The 21540-nt window shown below is 38.3% G+C and overlaps 1 pseudogene; it reads right to left on the bottom strand.

Annotated features, from left to right (window-relative positions):
• Nucleotides 1-955: 955 nt before the first annotated feature.
• Nucleotides 956-13215, bottom strand: LOC138407113 (tissue factor-like; annotated as a pseudogene).
• Between the last annotated feature and the right edge of the window lie 8325 nt (nucleotides 13216-21540).

Raw genomic sequence — 21540 nt, 5'->3', positions numbered from 1 at the left:
AACCTAAACTCTGAATGTTGACCATTAGAAAGAATTGTACCACCTTGTGTGATGTCTCTCCCCACTCTGCAGTGAGTAAAACACATCTGAACAAGCCACAACATTTTTATTCTTTCACAGAATTCCCCAAGCGGTCGACAGGTAACAAATGCATGGACTACTTTTTCAGTATTCTTTGAGACGAGATGTTTCTCATTTTCATATTTTGTAGGTGGAAGAAGGCTGGCCCAGAGGCTTGTTTTCATGTAGCTCCAAGGTTCCCCACAGTAAAGCTGGGGGCCAGGCTTAAGCCATGCAAGATAACTGGGTTCAGACCTCTTTATATACAGTCTATGGTTCAGACAATGTTTCTCTGAGACATTTAAGTACTTCTCTTTTGTTTGCCGTAAACCATATTATATTGTATGGCATCAAGATGTAATTATCTGTAGAAATGTCAGTCTGTGAATGTAACAAATGGTTTCATTTGAGGTTTAATTGATGGGTGCAGAATGGCCCTGAAACAGGATATTTCCTTTGATTACTACCCTACCTCATTACCTCTACCTTCAGTGTGGCTCTTCATATTGTAGGCATGGACAAGGCTATTCTTAATTCTTGGTTATTTACCCAAATTTGTAAAAGACTATGGTTTATCTTTTCTACTTTGTATTTGTATTTTGGTTTTCTTACATGATGCCCATGGGTGATCATGACCATCTCATTGCTGAATATTAGTTGTGAAACCTTATTGTTGTTTCTATCTTGGCATAGAAATTGTGTTATCTCCCTGCTAAAATTTGTAGAATCAACAAAATGCATTCTGTCCACTTTACTCTTTGGATTGACTAAATGAAAATAATGAAGTTAATCTGGGTAACTTTACAGCTTTAACTGTAACTGGTGAGATTACTCCTCTCTCAATGCCAGAAGACAAAAAAAAACTAAATTTATGAGGGAGGCTACTAAGTCAAAGTCAAAGTCAAAGTAGCTTTATTGTCAACTATTTCACATGTAAACATACAAAGCAGTCGAAAGAACGTTTCCCACTCTCCCCACAGTGAAACATATAAAGTGCACAGGCACAACAGATAAACAACAGATAAACATTACTTGGAGCTAAGTAATATACAGTATACAGACAAGACATTACATAACTTAACATAACATATCTCTAAATAGAACATACATAGATAAAAGTATTAGCAGTGCAAGTCAAAAGAGGTAAAAGTGATAAGTGATAAAAAGTGATAAAGTGCAGAGACAGTTTGTTTCAGAGTCCTGAGTGATTTTTGGAGGGGGGGGGGGGGGATTCAGCCTATTGTCAGACTGTCGGATATGGCTGGGGGGAGTGAGTGGGGAGAATTTAGCTTCCTGACAGCTTGGTGGATGAAGCTATTGCTGAGTCTGGTGGTGCGGGAACGGAGGGTCCTATACCTTCTTCCAGAGGGTAGGAGGCTGAAAAGGCTGTGTGCGGGGTGGCTGGTGTCCCTCGCAATCGAGGTGGCTTTCCGGGTGAGGCGGGTGGTGTATATGCTTTGCAAGGAAGTAGATTACATAACATATAAGTATCTACTAGAGTGGATTTTTTTCAAACCCATACAGAATTATAGAATCTAGAATTATTAAGGTAAGAGTGTAAAAATATGAATGCCTTTTGTCAAGATTTAATAGACATAAAATGGATCAGGTTTCACTTTTTAGATTTTTTTGTCACCCTTTGATGAAGATGCACAGAACTCCTTTTACAGTGAAGTTCTTAAAACTATAGATGGATGTAAGCCCCCTGGACATCACTTAGGGTTAATTAACAAGTACTATTGTTTATTCAGTGTGTTGGGGTTCTGGGTTCTGCACATTCAGTCCAAGCATTTTTGCAATCCTGACATCTCCAATTCCTGTCTTTAAATCATTCAGATCTGCTGAGATGGCGCATGTATGTGCAGGAGTCACCATAGGTCCATGGGAGTCACTTGCAGGTTGGAGATTCCGAGGGAGTTCGAAGTATCTCGATAATTCAGAAATTCAGAAAAAAAACTACTCCGAAAAACAGATAAGAATTACTTCGAAAAACAGAAAAAAAAAAATTGCCAGAAAAACAGAAAAAAATATTCAAAAAAACAAACCAAAAAATAAATTACTCAGAAAAAAATGATTTTTTTTTTTTTTCAAGTGAATGCAATACACTTCCGTAGAATTCTCCTGAAATTCTATGGACATTATACTAGGATGCCAGGAGGAGAAAGTCTGCAAAAACTGGGGAGCGTCTCACTTGGACATTTGCATTCACACATGCACCTCCTCTGGCAAATATACTGAGGAACTGCTGAGTTCGGTGCATGTCAGAAAGCAGCTTGAGAAAGACAGAGCTGAGCTGCAACAAGAGGTCATTGGGAAGGACCAGAGCACTTTTTTTGTCACCCTTTGATGAAGATGCACAGAACTCCTTTTACAGTGAAGTTCTTAAAACTATAGATGGATGTAAGCCCCCTGGACATCACTTAGGGTTAATTAACAAGTACTATTGTTTATTCAGTGTGTTGGGGTTCTGGGTTCTGCACATTCAGTCCAAGCATTTTTGCAATCCTGACATTTCCAATTCCATCTCTAATAAGGCACAGACACAAATTGTAATATTTGCTATTTTCCATTTAACAGAACTGAAATAATAAATGGCTCTGTTTATAACAATAGTTATCAAATCTTAAATATTCTCACCAAATACAAAATTATCTGCAAAAAACAGATGTATAACAAAAGCATCATATACAAATGTGTTCATTTCAATTAAACACAATAAGTTAAGCATCAGATACAAAATAATATACACAAAGTCATGATTTCCCATAAAGTGTTGCTTTCACCAGACTAAAAAAATAAATGTGAAGTTAGAAAGGTCTCTATAAAATGAAATAAATAAAATGAAATGGTAGTCTTTATCTACAATTATCAAATACCACTAAGCAAATACAAAAGAAAATGAATGAAACAGGAAACACTGATAGTCAGTAAGATGACTATCAGTGTTTCCATCTTTTCTTTTTTGCAGCATGAAATGATAGTAGTAGATGAAGTAAGAATAAAATATGTTCAACATATTCAGTTTCACAGAAACTAAAGGAAGGGTGGATTCCAGTGTTTGACAGTGGAACTTTGAACTACTACTTTCGTTGTGGGCCTCAGTCCAGTTCAGCTGTACCGCTTGTTCCCACAATAATATGTGTGCATGTGTGTGCATGTGCTGAAACACACACACACTAAACATCCCGGAGTGGCACTCCTTCTTTGTCCTTTCTCAGAGCTTTCTTCCTCCACTTGCAACAGACCACTGCAATGGCAATGATTATGCCAATCAGTAGCAGGATGAGGAAGATGGCAGCAGCAATCACACCAACTGAATACACTGTTGAAGACAAAACAAGACAACACTTAATTGCTTAACTTTATGTTAGATTTTCTTTACTTGTGTGACATTAAGACTGTTACGTAGGATAATATTATTATGATTAATAGGATGTAGCCTGGTTTAAGTACAAACAGACAAGGAATAATACATGAAATACACATTCAAAGAAAAGATGAAATCCCCACAGTAGGTACCTATAGTCTGAATATATTCATTACATCCCACAGTAAAATGTTTTTACAGAATAACACAGTTCTGATGTTTTTGCTATTCTTTGCATTTGACAATGAGTAATGTGCAGTAAGTATTGCGTTTGTCCTGAGGGTGGTGCTATTTGGCCATCAAATTGACAGTGTTATTCTATATATTTTTTATAGTGAATAAAACCCATGAAAATACCTAAACCAACATGTGTAAGTGTATCTTATTTGTATAGTGAATGTATCTTGAAGTCTCTCTCTCTCTCTCTCACACACACACACCCCAGGTAGAGGACGTGTTGCTGATTTACATTTCTTGTAAACCAAAGAGACATGAGTCATAGATCCCTTTTACATGTCATACTGTGATGAAGGATGAGTGGACCTCCAGCCCTTGTGTGACAGGAGTGTTTGTGTGTGGAAAAGTTGAGGTGATTGGGAGCTTAACATATCTTTGTGTCATTAAGGTCGGTCTCCTTTCTTCTACAATTCAAGACAACAAATCCATCTATCCACCCATCATTTTACTATACTGCTTATCCTTTGGGGGGCTGCAACCATCCAACAAATATAAAATTTCTAATTTCTTCCTCAAGAAATAATTTTACAGTTGGTAAAATCTCAATACAAGAGAACAATGCAATTATGATCCTCAGTTCACCTTTACAATCTAGTTAACATTTATTGTTAAAGGGACTGCAAACTCTTGTGGCTTAAATGTTAATGTAAAACTTAGAGAGTTTTAGATAAAGGACCCGTGCGTAGCAACCTAACAAAAACCAGTGCCATGTTTAGATGACTAAATTACGAGTTTTGCATATGATGCTTGCATCTTTTGAAGAGAGCCATGTGGTATATCTAGACATACTCCCAGACCAGCCAACCATTTTATTTAACCCGAGAAGGGACATTGCGATTGAATGCTTTTTTTTCAGCTACACCCACACACACACACACAGCAATACATCCAGTGTCCTGTCAGATCCGGCTTTAACTGATTCTTTGCTTTGCCACGAATAAAACAGGGTATATAGGGATACACCCTGTTTCCATCCTTTCGCACAACTTTCATTTCAATTCCATTTAGATGCTCCAGTCTATTCATGTAGAAAATAACACTGTTGACATCAAGAAGCTATTTTAACTGCATGCTTGGTTTTGAGCAAAAATACTTACAATGTCTTATTTGGTGTGTAAGTTCACACAGAATACCAATGAAAAGTAAATGCCACCAAAACTTCAGTGTCAGGATTAGACTACTGCTGTGTGTGTTGCTCTCCACTGACGCATCTGGCATACAGGCAAGTTGTTCATTATTGTATAACGTTTAACTAAATCCCTTCCCTACCCACATCTTTCATGATTGCAGTCTTTCTAACACTCAGGACAACTTACCTTCAAAGATGGACGGGTTGTCAACACTGGAGCACTTGAGAAGGCTCAGCTCTCCCAGCTGCTTGTCCACACCACGGCTGGGGATGTAGGCCTGGACACTGAAACAGTGTCTCGCCTTTGTCCAGATCAGTCAGTTCTATTAAATTGGTCTTAGAGATGTGGACTTTCTGCAGAAAACACAGAATGGAAAGCATGCAGTTTGTAATGAGTACAAATGTATGCGTGTTTGAGACCGATATCGTGATGTCTCCTTTTACTCACCTTTCCAGTGCTTTTGTTTTTCCGATAGGTGACTTTATAGTGCAGCTGGTCAGCAAAGATATCCCTGATGTTCAGCTGGTGGCCATCTTTAAACAGGGCGGTGAGTGGGTCAGTCACATACAGGGTGGTTTTCTTTTGGCTTTCAATCACCTCCAGCTTGAAGTCAGGTTTGCCTATCTCAGCTGTGGAGAAGGGAGGGAGACTGTCACCTGTGCATGTACACCACTGTATCTCTCATGGAAGTTACCATTTTAATTATGTTAGAGGCCAAAAAATTGTGAGCACTGACAACGCTGAAGCCATTTTTAGATATGATAGGTAAAGTGAGCAGTATTGGCTACAGAGTTTACCCATAGTCTGACTTTCAAACATGCACAACACAACAGGAGGTTCTCTGCACAGACATGTTCACAACAGCAACACACACACAAACACTCTCTCTCACAGTGCTTTCACATTGAACGGAAGCGTATTGCATTCACTTGAAAAAAAAAAAAAAAAACCTCAATGAACTTTACAATGCATGTCTAAATCAATATTTTTTTCTGTTTTTCTGACTATTTTTTTTCTGTTTTTTGGAGTAATTTTTCTTCTGTTTTTCGGACTATTTTTTTTCTGCGTTTAGAGAGCATTTGAAACAATAGACGCTTTCATTCCTTTATTGAGAGCTAGAAGTAATGGAAACAAACATGACCTGCTTGTTTAGTTTAATCAAGTTTTACTTTGATCTGGGTTTAAGACACTGGGAGATAGTCCTGTCTTTAAGTCATATAGATGGTATTATCATTCAATTCAATTCAATTCAATTTTATTTATATAGCGCCAATTCATAATTTACATTATCTCAAGGCACTTTACATTTAAAGGTCAAGACCTTAAAACAATATTAACATAGAGAAACCCAACAGTTCCCACAATGAGCAAGCACAGGCGACTGTGGAGAGGAAAAACTCCCTCATTAACAGGGAGAAACCTCTGGCAGAACCAGGCTCAATGTGGGCGGCCATCTGCCTCGACCGGTTGGGGTGAGGAAAGAAAAGTAAGGGGGGAGGAAAGCAGAGATGGGTGGAAAGCGGGGGAGAGAAGAGAGATGAGGTGGAGAGAGAGAGACCGGTAACAATTTGGCACCATCAAAATCAAGGCTAACCATAACAATAACAATGTATAGATCTACAACATGACTAGATATATTAATGAATTGCTGAGTTCTTGTAATAAATGCAGACAATGGTGATGGTGGTCGTTGTGGTCCTGTAGTCCCGGTGCCGGAGTTATCTGAAACGAGATAGAGAGAAGAGCCAGAGGGACTATGGGAGGACAAAGTGACACTTTGACATGTTAAAACTAATAAATAAATAAATAAATAAATAAATAAAGAGGTGTGGGGGGGCAGAGAGACAGAGAGACAGAGGGAAGTGAAGAAGTGCTCAGTGCATGATGGGCGTTCCCCCAGCAGTCTAAACCTATAGCAGCACAACTAAGGGATGGTTCAGGACTCACCTGATCCAGCCCTAACTATAGGCTTTGTCAAAGAGGAAGGTTTTTAGTTTTACTTTAAATGCTGAGACAGTGTCTGCCTCCCGAACCCAGAGTGGGAGCTGGTTCCACAGGAGAGGAGCCTGATAGCTAAATGTTCTACCTCCTGCTCTACTCTTACAGACTCTTGGAACCACTAGAGAGCCTGTGTTTTGGGAACGAAGTGATCTACTTGGATAATAAGGTGTTATCAGCTCTTTGATATATGTGGGGGCGTGATTGTTGAGGGCTTTAAAAGTGAGGAGCAGGATCTTGAATTCTATTCTAAATTTTACCGGGAGCCAATGTAAGGAAGCTAAGACAGGAGTGATATGATCTCTCCTTCTAGTTCCTGTCAGCACTCGTGCTGCAGCATTTTGGACCAACTGGAGACTTTTAACAGTCTTCATGGAGCATCCTGCTAATAGAGAGTTACAGTAATCTAATCTAGAGGTTACAAACGCGTGGACTAGTTTTTCAGCATCCTGCTTAGACAGGATGTTTCTAATTTTGTTAATATTGCGCAGATGGAAGAAAGCCGTCCTAGACACTAGTTTAATATGGGGGTCAAATGACATGTCTTGGTCGAACAACACTCCAAGGTTCCTCACAGTGGAGCTGGAAGCCAGACTGACACCATCCAAAGTAACTATCTGGTCAGACAGTGTTTCTCTGAGATGTTTAGGGCCAATTACAACAACCTCAGTTTTGTCTGAGTTTAAAAGTAGAAAATTTTGGGTCATCCACGCCTTGATATCTTTGAGACATTCCTGAAGTTGAACTAGGCGATTAGATTCATCATGCTTCATGGAAATATACAATTGGGTGTCGTCTGCATAGCAGTGGAATTGTATGTGGTGCTGTCTGATAATGTTGCCTAAGGGGAGCATATATAGGGTGAAGAGTATTGGTCCAAGGACAGAACCTTGTGGAACTCCATGATTAACTTGCATGTGCATGGAGGAGTCATTGTTAACATTAACAAATTGGAATCTATCTGATATATATGATTTAAACCAGTGTAGTGCTGTTCCTTTAATTCCTATATGTTGCTCTAATCTCTGTAGCAGAATCTTATGATCTATTGTGTCGAAGGCTGCACTAAGGTCCAACAAGACGAGGACAGAGACAAGTCCATCATCTGATGCCATAAGAAGGTCATTAGTGACTTTCAATAGTGCTGTTTCTGTGCTGTGATAGGTTCTAAATCCTGACTGAAATTTTTCCAATAAACCGTTACTATCTAAGTAACCACACAGCTGGTTAGCAACGGCTTTTTCTAGGATTTTGGAAATGAAGGGCAGGTTGGATATGGGTCTATAGTTAGCTAAAACCTTTGGATCAAGCGTAGGCTTTTTAAGCAGAGGTTTAATAACGGCTACCTTAAAAGCCTGTGGTACGTAGCCGGTTAGCAAAGACATATTAATCTGATTTAAAATGGAACTGTCAATTAGGGGGAGGACTTCTTTAAAAAGTCTAGTTGGAACAGCTGACAAGTAGTTGGTTTAGATGATGAAACTAACGAGGTCAGTTCAGGAAGATCAATAGAGTAAAATTTGTTTAGACATAAATCTGGTGCTATGGTTTCAGGACCAGACAATGAATCCGTGTTATTCACTGGGAGGAGGTCGTGGATTTTATCCCTGATGGTTGTAATTTTATTAGCGAAGAAGCTCATGAAGTCATTGCTTCTCAGATCTAGAGGAATAGATGGGTCAGTGGAGGTGTGACTTTCTGTCAGCCTGGCTACAGTGCTGAAGAGGAACCTGGGGTTGTTCCTATTTTTTTCTATTAGTAATGAGTAATACGAGGTTTGGGCATTTCTAAGTGCTTTTTTGTAATTTATAAGGCTATTCTTCCAGGCTAGGTGGAAGTCTTGGCGATTGGTGGAGCGCCACTTCCTTTCTAGCTTATTATCATTAGTTTGCCGAATCTACGCAGGCACCTGAGGACTTTGCGGTTGCTCAGAAGGAAAGCCCATTCAGATCTGCTGAGATGGGGCATGTATGTGCAGGAGTCACCATAGGTCCATTGGAGTCACTTGCAGGTTGGAGGTTCCGAGGGAGTTCGAAGTATCTCGATAATTCAGAAATTCAGAAAAAAAACTACTCCGAAAAACAGATAAGAATTACTTCGAAAAACAGAAAAAAAAAATTGCCAGAAAAACAGAAAAAAATATTCAAAAAAACAAACCAAAAAATAAATTACTCAGAAAAAAATGTTTTGTTTTTTTTTCAAGTGAATGCAATACACTTCCATAGAATTCTCCTGAAATTCTATGGACATTATACTAGGAGGCCAGGAGGAGAAAGTCTGCAAAAACTGGGGAGCGTCTCACTTGGACATTTGCATTCACACATGCACCTCCTCTGGCAAATATACTGAGTAACTGCTGAGTTCGGTGCATGTCAGAAAGCAGCTTGAGAAAGACAGAGCTGAGCTGCAACAAGAGGTCATTGGGAAGGACCAGAGCACTGACGGGCTCTGGGACAATTTAACAGCTGTTATTTCCAACATGTTTTGTCAATTAGAAAAAAGTCTTCACGAGTGTAGCAGAAGAATGTACTGTCTTTGTAGGGGCAGAACCGTGGTGAGCTGGTGTGAGGGGACTCAATGAGGTCAATGGTGGCCCCCCTCGGGGTTTCGGACAGGACGTCAGCTGTGTAGTAGGCGTTCAGGTCAGTCAGAGAGCTGGACAGATCACACACTGTTTCTGTGGTCCGGATACAGTGAGGAGTCCTCTGTTGCCAGAAACCCTGTAAAATTTGACAAGTTTCATATGGACATGAATGATGGATGAAAATAGTCTTATTTAGTCTATAATAGACACCAGATGAGCAATAAATTAGGTCTTAAGTCTGTCTAGTCTGGGTATCATTTATAACGCATACAGTCAGAAATAAATAATTTATTATCTGTGCAAAATAACATTGATGTGAATATACTGTGGAACAATGAGCTGAAAGAGCTGTTTGCAGCTGTTGGCATTTGTTAATTCTATTTGATTGTTGACATTGCTCTTGCCTCTTTCATTTTTCTCTTATTGAAACACAAAGGTCAATTGTCTTTTAGTTATCTTACTATTTAAAGAGCTCAGGCCTAAAATATACATTCCAGTAAAAGCTTTAACTGAATCAACAATGGAAAAACTCATTCCTGCAAGGTCACATAGCGGGAAAGTGTGAGGGCATTTGCTTTCCGTGGACACACTGACAAGATGAACGTTTCTGGGAATTAAATGCCATTTGTTAAAAGAGTTAAAGGGTGAGGTTCGGATGCAGGTACTTACGTAGAGTACTCCACACTGTAGCTGTAAGTGGCTGATGGTTTTGGTTCCCAGGACAAAATGGTTTTAAAGTTGGTTGATTTCCAATTTTGTGCTTGGGGATAGGAGCCTGGAAAATGAGACAATTTGTGTAAGATACTATACTAACATGATTTAAATGAAGGTTATAGTGACACACAAATGTTGACTCCTGTCATTATGAAAGAAAACAATACACCAAAGGTGTTTTATATACTTTATTAACTTATACAAGTAATTTCCATAGGTGAGCTGAACAGGGGACTGTCACACAGTGATAGGGCCTTAGTGCCATAAGTTTTAAACTATTAAAGGCCCAGTGTGTAAGATTTAAGTGAAAGGGAACTATTATTTAATGTAGAATAATTCTCATGTTTTCACTAGTTTATTTCATCTAAATTGTATGAATTGTAGTTTCCTTACCCCAGAAAAGGCCCTTTAAATTTAAATACTTCGAGGGGACCCTCTCTACGGAGGCCACTATGTTTTTTACATTAGTCCAGACTGAACAAACTAAACACCTTTTGAGTTTTCATGACAATTAAAGGCTGCTTCAGTTTCTTTTTCATGTTTGGAAGGAGAGGGTGAGGTGAGGGGTAATCAGTTGCAACATGCAATTTCAACACTAGATATCACAAAATTCTACACAGCGAACACTATTTAACACTAAACTACACTTTTAAGTAATAAACACTTAACACCTTAATTGAGGCCCGTCACAATATGTAGGACTACACACATTCATTAGAGAGAAAAAAGCTTTGCACAAATGAGGCACTGTGGACCAGAAATAATTAAAAAAGCCACAAGTTCAGATACAGCACTTTGTCAGTGAGATAAGATAATGTTAATGTTGTGACTAGAGCACGTTGCGATTGTCAGTGTAAAATATCCTTGGTCCTATATTTTATTGGACTGACTGTTCTGTCACAACCACAAATGTGTGTTTTTTATGACTACAAAGCAGCAGTAGAAAGTGTGGCACCCAAAGAACATAAGAGAAGGGCTGTTTTTATATCAGCAGTCTGTTACCTTACCTTACCTGAGTTGTTTAAGTCAGATCAGTCATTTCTTATTAACAACAGCTATACACTGTGGTAAGTCATTGCTGTTTCTTTGCAGTATGAGCAAATACTGAGAAGAAACAGCAGTCCCCTCCCCCCTCATGTTACATAATGTTTTAGGTACTAACAAATGCCTCAACATTAAATTGTTACAGGTAATCTTAAATTCTTAAATGTGATTTACAGCCTATAAAGCACGAGTGTCCACTGGTGTTCAAACATTTTTTTTCAAATATTAATCCTGCAAAGTGTGTAGTGACTTGTACTGAAAACTCTATAAGACATGAAAACTGTAAAGAGTATTTCTATGTGTGCCGGAAATCTAAACATAAACACTAAACGAATGACTGTATGCTGCTCCTCCAGTGACCTGTTCATGTAGATCTGTTCATGTGAATCCAACTTTACATTTGCTATACATTTACATTTTCACACTCACAATACTACAAAACAAACTGCTCCACACAGAGAATCATAGTATTTGATATTGTATGTACATATCATATGTCGCGCTACTACAATTTGACTTTAAGGTCATTTGAGAGAACGCGTGGAATGAAGGGCGAGCAGCGTGGACTCACCTGAGGCGGAGCGTGTGGAGAGAAAGAAGAGTGTAGAGACGAGAGCTGCTGTGACCATCATCTCCTCTGATGTATTCCTAAAGGTTCTGTTCTGTGTCTGTGCTGCTACTGAGCGAGTACCCTGTGCAGTTTGTGGATCGTCTGACTCTCTCGCTGGAAACCAGTGGTTTTAGCAACAAGCGGGGCATAGCCAAATATGGAGCGTCCGGCCGTGGCGTCACCAGACTGACACAGCCACAGTATTGCAAATTACTATACAGCATGCTGTCCTGCTGAGGTCATCCGCCACGTAATCAACCTTACTGATGTATTATTAGTTATTATTGTTATTCATATTATTGTTGTTATTATTATTGTTGTTGTTGTTGCTATTGTTGTTGTTATTATTATATCGGCGTTTTGGTCAGTCAGCATATAATTATTGGACACCAACCAATCACAGCTATGAAATCAGCTCTATTCATTCATTCATTCTCTCACTTCACCTGGCAGATTCTTTGAAATCAAGTGAAAGAAAGAAACATGGAACATCTGTAACAAATTCCAAGTAAGTAACTGAGGCTGATTTCAGAAAAACCATTGTTGCAACAAAGTCCTCAAATTACAATGCATGCTCCAAATCAAGGGCTTCTATTACCTCAACACAAAAGGCCTGATATAACAAGTTTTCTTGTTCTGTGAAGGTGAGAGACAGTTTATAGGCCAACGTTAAACAATAGTCCACCTGAGTCGCAGTGGTTTCTGTGAATATTTCTGCTACCAACACCTGAACTCTTCTTCAGTATTCAACAGTTCAACATTCATTCCACGCTGCTCTACAACCCTCACAGACAAAAGAGATCAAATAATCAGGCACATGCAAAAACTTACATATTGCAACCTTGTAATGGTTGACTTGTTATTTTTAGTGACACTGTTGCGGTGTAATGTTCAATAACATGATTCAATCTTGTGATTGAATTAAGTTTCCAAGTGTTAATAATTCAATCATATGTATTTTCCAAGTTGACAAAACTATTACACTTGAATTCGACCAGGAACATATCAGATGCTATTATATTCCACTGTTTAAAAAAACAAATCCAGGTTTTTAAAAAAAAAGGTGGTTTGTGATAAACAACACAATAGTTTCCCCCCAGTATTTATTGTATGCAAAATAATTCATTAGACTTATTTATCTCAAAATGAGTTTTTCATTTGGCTCAATATTTATATATTTGCTTATTATTTTAATTACCACAAGAAGTTTTAAAAAGATGTAACAGGTGGTGAATATGTTTCATGACAGATTTATACAATTTTTAATTTGGTTGGTCAATGTTCAACAGACACAAAGATGTTGGTAATGTGACTCAAACCGAGAGGTATAGTAGGTTCAGTGTCGTCATAGTGGGAATGGAATGGATGACATGCTTCCCGATGGTATGTTGACCATACAACCCTTACTACAGCGTGAGAGAACCTAAATATTCTAGAAGCTTACAAGCTCTGACCAGGTTGATGGCATCATCATGTCTCTGCAGAGGACATTAGTCAGGACTTCCACTAAGAGCTCAAGTGGGTGATCTGGAGGTCTATTCATAGACTGAGTGGTTTAGAGTTATATGCTTGCAGACATACAGAGACACTGAGAGTGAGTTTGGACTGTGGTATGTTAATAGAGAGGTTTATACTGTGTTAACCACAGTTAATATTCCATGTTACTGATAGGGAAGCCCTCTGTTGTTTGTTTTTGCTCTCATATGTACAGGGTGGCCTGCCTTTTCAAATCAGTCTTACTACTACATTACTTCACCACACACGGTAACCTGTTCAACAATGTAACTGTAATAAAATCTCTGCAAATTCAGTTTCACATGCAGATTAAATCAAGTGAAACTATCAGCAGGAAGGTTGGAATGCATGTACAACACTATAGCTTTGTGAGATGATTAGGAAGGACTGTCAATGATTTGTAGCAAATTTCAAAGCAGAGACAGTGGTTGTTTAATGTAGACGGCAGTTTTTCTTCCCATGGAGTTGGCACATGTGGCACTTTGCCAGAGCTCCTCCCCCTGCCCCATTATCCTCCTAGTCCCACAAGCCCCCCCACCCCTGGCAGTGAGGGGCCTGGCTGTATTACAGTTCACCGTGGCTTGAATACCAAGGAACACTCTGAAGGGAAGGACTGAATCCAAATGACTAAATGAGTCCACCAACTGTTAACACAGGATAAAGCTTCAGGAACACATGCACACATACCTGCACACGCACACATTGTCAAGAAAAGCAACAACAGCAGAGTTTAGTGATCTGTGTTGATGGGTGAGATTAAATTTAAATACCAGAGAAAAGCTTAATGCTCCCAGACCCTGGTGAATTATGTAATTCTATTTCAATTTCTCCCCCCAAAAAATCTTACCTTTATAGTACTGACTTCAGTGCAGCAATCAAGCATTCACTTGGCTCTGTGGTCTTGGCTCTTGCTTCTTTAGTCTTAGTCTTAGTGAACTTTATTGTCAACCAAACAATGGAACAGGTCACAGAGGATTCAAATTGCGTTTCCCCATACTCCAAATGTGCAAGTAATATATAACACACAACTTATAACAAACAACAAATAGTGCAAACAAACAACAACAATGGAAACAACATATACAGACAGACAATGGACCTATAAGTTGTATAAGAAAAAAAAAAATAAATAAATAAAATAAAATAAAATGAAAATAAAATGAAATTCACAGTGTGACAGAGTGTATTCATGACAATAAAAGTAATTCTTCTTTTTCTTCTTCTATTCAAATTTTGAGGTATGTTATCAAGGGGCTATAATGAAGATTCAACACGGAAAAGTGCAAAGTGTAAAAAGGGTGGTAAGGGGGAGGTGCAGCCATACAGTATATCTGGGTGTCAAACACTGTTGGATCCACCTGAGATTTATTTTCCTTTTATTTTCAGTGTATAATCTTCAGCAGTCCTTTTCAACTGCAGCCCATTGGGCCAAAGTGTGTTTGGGTTCTGAGGGTTCTGCTTCCCCCTCAACACAATAGAGGTATTTATCACAATATACAGTACAGACAAATCCAACAACAACTCTTTCTGGGACACTTTACATCCCTTAAGTCCCTGTTACTATAATCAACCAATTGCAGACTACTTTTATTTTCTGAATCTGAATAATGCTTTAGAAAGTTTCTCCAAATGGTCTTTAGAGTGAATATCCTTTCACAGCCAATGTGTCTCATCCATCTATCAGTTTATCAAATGAGTAAAACCAGAGGTGGGAAGTAACAAAGTACAAATATTTCATTACTGTACTTAAGTTGATTTTTCAGGTATCTACTCCTTAAATTCTCAAAACTGGCTCGTTACTTGTTTCAACCTCCACGGATGACAACACGACATAAGAAAACACATCAACACAGAGAGGACCTCAGAGGACCTCACTAAACCATCCAATCTATGGTAGTGACAGGTGGTGTGTACAAAGGGCAGGGACTTAATCAGCCCGAACACATTCCACATCCATTTATTCCCTGTAGTCTTTATTATTCTGTCTGAAATTTGGCAGCAAAACTAGATGTGTGTCCAGTGATTTTTTTTCTCAGTACCAGTTCTGTGTAGGTTGATACCAAAAGAGGAAAACTATCCTATATCCTAGAAAAAGCATTGTGTATCATTATATTAAAAATTCATTTTTACTTTTTACTCATATACTTGAGAACATTTCAGAGCCTGTACTTGAGTTAAGGAGTTGTATCAGTACTTTTACTTTTACCAGAGTCTTTTTTTACTCAAGTATCTGTATTTCTACTTTAGTAAAGAATGTGAGTACCTTTGCCACCTCTGAGTAACACAGTGTAATGTGTAAATATGCAGTGACAACCTGAGCTACTGTCCCGAGATGAGAAGTTCAATGAAAGGTTTCACAATGAACTACACTGGCCATGCTCTTTCTGCAGATTTATTGCAGAGTTTAAACAGCAACATGGATTTGTTATTATGTTCAGTTAATAATGAAATTGCCTTTACACCACAGTGATGGACATGAATTGGAAAGAGAGAGAGCTGAGGGAGAGTTCAAGACAATAAGAAAACAATTACTATTTCTTAAGTAATTATTCACTGACAAAAATTATCACCTCCGATAAAATGTGAAGATCGATACCTAACACCATAATTCTCACAAAGTCATCAGGATTAATTGTTCTCTTTAAATTTACCAGCTGGGGGCAGATGTTTATTTAACACTGTGCCATCCTCTCTTTTTATGTTGTTGAAAGATAAAAGGATGTTAAAATTTCTTCTGTCATTCTATTGAGGAAATGTCAAAGACAAAGGCCTGTGAGGCTGGGCGTCATCCAGCACTTCCTGTTTTGCAAACTTGTTACTTATGGCATATTTACCAGGAGCATAAGCCTGCATCCTCTAAGAGAGGATGTGGTCATCTTAGTATTTCATGTAAATGAATTGGCAAGTCACGGGTTCTTAAATATCTATTTACAACATTAAACAACTTCACAATAAACCTTTGAATAATATTGACAAGCTGCGGGAATGGGGATTGTCTGTCTAATGGAAGGAGACAGTGTGTAAACTGAGGTCTGCTGGGAGTCAGTCAGCAGCAAGTGCCCAGTTGACCTTCTTATCTGCTCAGATAGCTGGTAAGAGCCAAACACAGGTTTCACATTCCTGTGATGGTAGACAGCTTGGGCATATATGGGGCAGCTACTCACACAGTCCTCATACAGTGCCAGCAAATTTATCTCTGCCTTTATTCACACAAGCAAGACATGGATGCCATTAGATAAATAAAACCACTTCACTTTCACCGTCCTGCAGCTATTGGGCATACAGGTCGATCTGGTTTGATTACAAGCATCGCTGCTGAACAGAGGAGCCGATGGTTTGGTCAAACAAAGGAGATGGAGCAAGAGGAAAGTCAAACACTTCTTTCTGTAAGTTTAATTCAGATGGACTCATTAGTACACATCACCTGATTGACATGCACAAATGAGCAAAGAACATAGGATAATCTGTGATCTTATAACTCACAGCCCCCTCCCACTAAGCATGCACAGGTATATATTACCCTTCTGTAGTTCCACTCAGTGGAGGAGACATCCTGTCCTTTTGTTTACATGTTCTGTGGATGACCCCCCCCCCCTGTGAGATCCCAGTTGTTTGATCCCAATCAGAGATACAACGAGATACCATAAAGTTGTGGTTTCTCAAGGCCATAAAACTCAAGTCTCTTAAGCCACCATCGTAAACCTTAAAGTTGCCCTTGGTCAGTCCTCGACATACAGTACATGTCTGCTCATGCAATTATACATACACAAATGTAACATTTCCATTACAGTGCTAAAAGTGTTATAGCTGAGCAGGGATCAGTGAGGATGAGGTCGTATTTAAAGGGACCGCTTTGGTGAGAGAATGGGCTGTGATTGGTGAGTGACTGACGAGCACCCATGAACCTATCGGTAGCTGAGCACATGACTCTGTGTCCTGCATGAACTAACACAATGCTTCATTAGTCGCTATTCAAGTTCAGGATTTCCACAGTGACATTCTCACTTTAAACTTAATTTAAGGTATCTCAAATTGAGGCAAATTAAAGCTGACCTTGAATTATGATCAGTCACAATCAAATTGTCATATATCACAAATCATAAACTGGATTTATTCACATAATTAATTATGGATAAAATTACAAAGTATGTTGCAGAAATCTGGAATGGATATCTATATCATTGAGTATTGTACAAGAAGACAAGTAAATTATTTTTAAATAAACAGCATGGAACTAGTACATGTTGTATCATGCAGGACAGTTTTATGGCCTCGAGAAACCACAACTTTATGGTATCTCATTGTATCTCTGATTGGGATCAAACAACTGGGATCTCGCAGGGGGGGGGGGGGGGGGGTCATTCACAGAACATGTAAACAAAAGGACAGGATGTCTCCTCCACTGAGTGAAACTACAGAAGGGTAATATATATCTTTGCATGCTTAGTGGGAGGGGGCTGTGAGTTATAAGAACACAGATTCTCCTATGTTCTTTGCTCATTTGTGCATGTCAATCAGGTGATGTGTACTAATGAGTCCATCTGCAGATGCTGAATTAAACTTACAGAAAGAAGTGTTTTACTTTGTGCTTGTTTCACAGAAATTGCCACCACAGCACAGAGTACAAACACGGTTGTGGTAAATCATCTTAACCGAAGTACCTTGCCTGCTACGCCCACTGGGGGGTTCTGCATATGTTCCCTGTTTTATCTTAGCACGCTGCTCGGCTAACCAGGGAACATCCAAAGAATGGAGCCTTCAGCGCCAATCATAACTGTGTCCCCATTTGCAACAAATGGGTAAATCATAACAAAGGGTTCCTGACTGAACTCGGAATTAAATGGTTAATATCTGAAACTATAATAGTTCAACTGAATTGTAGATATCTAATGTTATTTTAATGCTACCATTACCTGTCTTGACATGTACTGTAGATGTTTGAGAGAGTGTCTGAGCCAGGGACAGTAGACATCACTGAGGTTCCATCAATAAGGTGAGTATTGAAACACATGATATTTTACAATATACTGTGATGTAGATTCTCAGAAAGTTACAGAAATTTGTGGGGAAAAATTGTTTACAGATGCTATGAATGTCATGTTAATTTCTGACACTCAGTTCACATTTATAGAGTTGGCTTGTTTTGTCAAGAAATCATCCATGTAAAATAAAAGAACATGGAACAAATTATTTATCATGTATTGCTATATTTCTTTCTTTACCATTTTCACATTCAGTATGGCCAGAGGAATTATGTTTTCAGGTTGTCCATCCATCTGTCTTGCCCATTCATATGAATGCGATATCTCATGAACAACTACGTTATGTTAGTCAAAGGTCAAAAGGTCAAGCTCACATGACTTTGCATTGTTTTGAATACAATTTATCAGGATTGTCCAAAGGAAATATCATTACATGTGGCACAAACATTCATTTCGACTCAATGATGACTTGAATAGAATTCAGTTGTCAAAGATCAAATGGCAAGGTCACTAGGACCTCACAAAGTTCACTTCTTGCCTTGTAAATGTGATATATCTGAAATGCCTTCAGGGAATTCTTTCACATTCACATGAATTTGGGTTTCATTTTGGTAGCCAAATGTCACAGTGTTCTCACAAAGTATGTAAATATTTTTCCTTAAATTGATATCTAAAGATCAGCTCATGGGAATGTCATCAAACTTGGTAAAAATATTAACTTCAATTCAAAGATGAAGGATTGTAATTCCCTTCGAAGTTAAAAGTCAGAGTAACGTCACTGTGAATGTGATATGTTAGGACTGTCAGTAGGGAATTTCATTATATCTGGTAACTTGGACTGCTTGAGGGAATTTCTTGAGATTATATCAAGGAATAAAGTGATTGAACAGAGTAAGGTATTGAGATGAATCGCATATGATTCAGACTTCACACCAAACACAGCAGATAGTAGATTCAGTAGATGGGACGCGGGACCAGAAATATTTTGGGAACTTTTAAAAAGAAGAACATCAAAAGTTTTCAGGATCTAAAAAATCAGTATGGATTAAACAATCAAGATTTATACAGATATCTACAGATGCGGCATTATATGGAGCAAACTATAACAAAGTTTAATTCAGATGAGCCTGAGTCAGGAATCATTAAGTTATTCATCTCAGCATATGATTCAGACCAGGGAAAGAAACTAATCACAAAACTATATAAAGAAGTGGAAAGATTAAAGGGTAACAATATGACATATATAAAAGAAAAGGGGGGAAAAGAGGCTGGGTGGCAGTTATCAGAGGAGGAATGGGACAAGGTAAATGAAGGACAGTGGAAAACAACATGCTTCCTCTCATGGAGAGAATATGGTTGGAAGAACATTGTAAGATACTTTATTACACCAACACCAGAAATCTCAAGACACACGATGTTGGAGACTGTGTGGGGAAAATAAGGCCAACCATTTTCATATCTTTTGGGGATGCCCTTGTATTATACCTTTTTGGCAAGAGTTAAAGAAGAGTATGGAAACAATTCTGAAAGTGCAAATTCCACTTTCATTTGAAGTTTTATATTTGGGAAAAGAGAACCAGGAGATTAAATATATATTTCGAATAATGGTGGTGGTGGCTAAAAAGGCCATCACCAGAAAATGGCTAAAAAAAGATCCACCAAAAATAGAGGATTGGGTAGATGTAATGCTCGATATATATAGAATGGAGAAGCTGACTTTCTCAGCTAGACTAAAATCATAAACTTTTAAAAACTACTGGGAAAACTGGATTGATTTTGTGTCTCCATTGAGAGCAGACTTTGTGCAATAAGGACAGTGTGTATTGCAGAGTGTTGACCCCCTTGGTTCAGGCTACAAACTTGTTTATTGTTCATTTATTGATTTGATATGTTTACCCCAATCAGGAGACAAAGAACAATGCAGGAGAGGTGTGAAAATAAGGACAAGAGTGAAAAAGCGGTTCATTTTACTTCACATTTGCTCTACTGTAACTTTACTTGAGAATGCATGTCCAATTATGTCTCTGCTCTGCGGTGGAAGTATAGGAATGTTTTATACTGTTGTAAAATTATACACATTATGTAAAATATTGATGGAATATTGATATGTGGAATCAATAAAAAAGATAATTGAAAAAAAAAAAAAGCTCTGGGTGTTGCAGGTCAAAAGATCAAATTTGGGGCCTTTTGGGTTCAAATGTCTGGTTAGGGTAACTACACATGGCTCTTACTGCTGCTGGTGTTAGATTAACTTTTTGAACATAAAAACACAAGAATAAACAAAAATACTGTTCTCTAAGTGCTGCAACTGTCAGTAAACATTACAACCATAACATGAATATGCTCTAGTATTAGAATATGAGAAATGTAATGTTACTCTGCTACTTCAGCTAACTTGCGGGAGGATGAGGTCGTATTTAAAGAGACCACTTTGGTGAGAGAATGGGCTGTGATTGGTGGGTGACTGACGAGCACCCATAAACCTATCGGTAGCTGAGCACATGACTCTGTGTCCTGCATGAACTAACACAATGCTTCATTAGTCACAATTCAAGTTCAGGATTTCTATGATGACATTCTCACTTTAAACCTCATTTAAAGTATCTTGAATTGAGGCAAATTAAAGCTGACCTTGAATTATGATCAGTCAGAATCAAATTGTCATATATCACAAATCATAAACTGGATTTATTTTCATAATTAATTATGGATAAAATTACAAAGTATGTAGCAGAAATCTGAAATGGATATCTATATCATTGAGCATTGTACAAGTTACATTGTACAAGTACATGTTCTACTGAATAAGGGATCAGCCACTTGCTATCTGTAAACCCCCAACCCCCAAGTGAATCTCCTTATATTATGCTCGGTGTTGTTTGGGCAAAGAAAAAATTAAAAGAAAAAAAGTCTAATTTTTGCATTTTAGCAGGTGCTCTTAATAAAAATGTTCCCTTTTTAGCACCATGCATCTTATCCACTGAAATATCCACACTTACATCACTGATATAAACATATACCTATTGAGATTTAATTAAAGTAAATGGAGAATTAAAGGATTACCTCCACATTTGCTATGGTTTGAGATACTGCTGCTAGTGCGACATCTAGTGGCAGTGAATATCGCTAATGAATATCATATGTACATAAACACTCTCAGAGGTGGGTAGTAGAACCTGTGGTGAACTTCAGCTGACATAAAAACTCAAAAGCTTTAGTTTGTCCAGTTTGGACACACTCCTGATGTAAATATAAAGTATTTAAATCTAGCAGGGCCCATTCTGTTTAATCTGTACAAT

Source organism: Paralichthys olivaceus, chromosome 24 (genome assembly GCF_024713975.1).
Source record: "Paralichthys olivaceus isolate ysfri-2021 chromosome 24, ASM2471397v2, whole genome shotgun sequence".
NCBI lineage: Eukaryota > Metazoa > Chordata > Actinopteri > Pleuronectiformes > Paralichthyidae > Paralichthys > Paralichthys olivaceus.
Note: the sequence above shows the minus strand (reverse complement) of the source record. Positions and strands in the feature narration are given on the sequence as shown.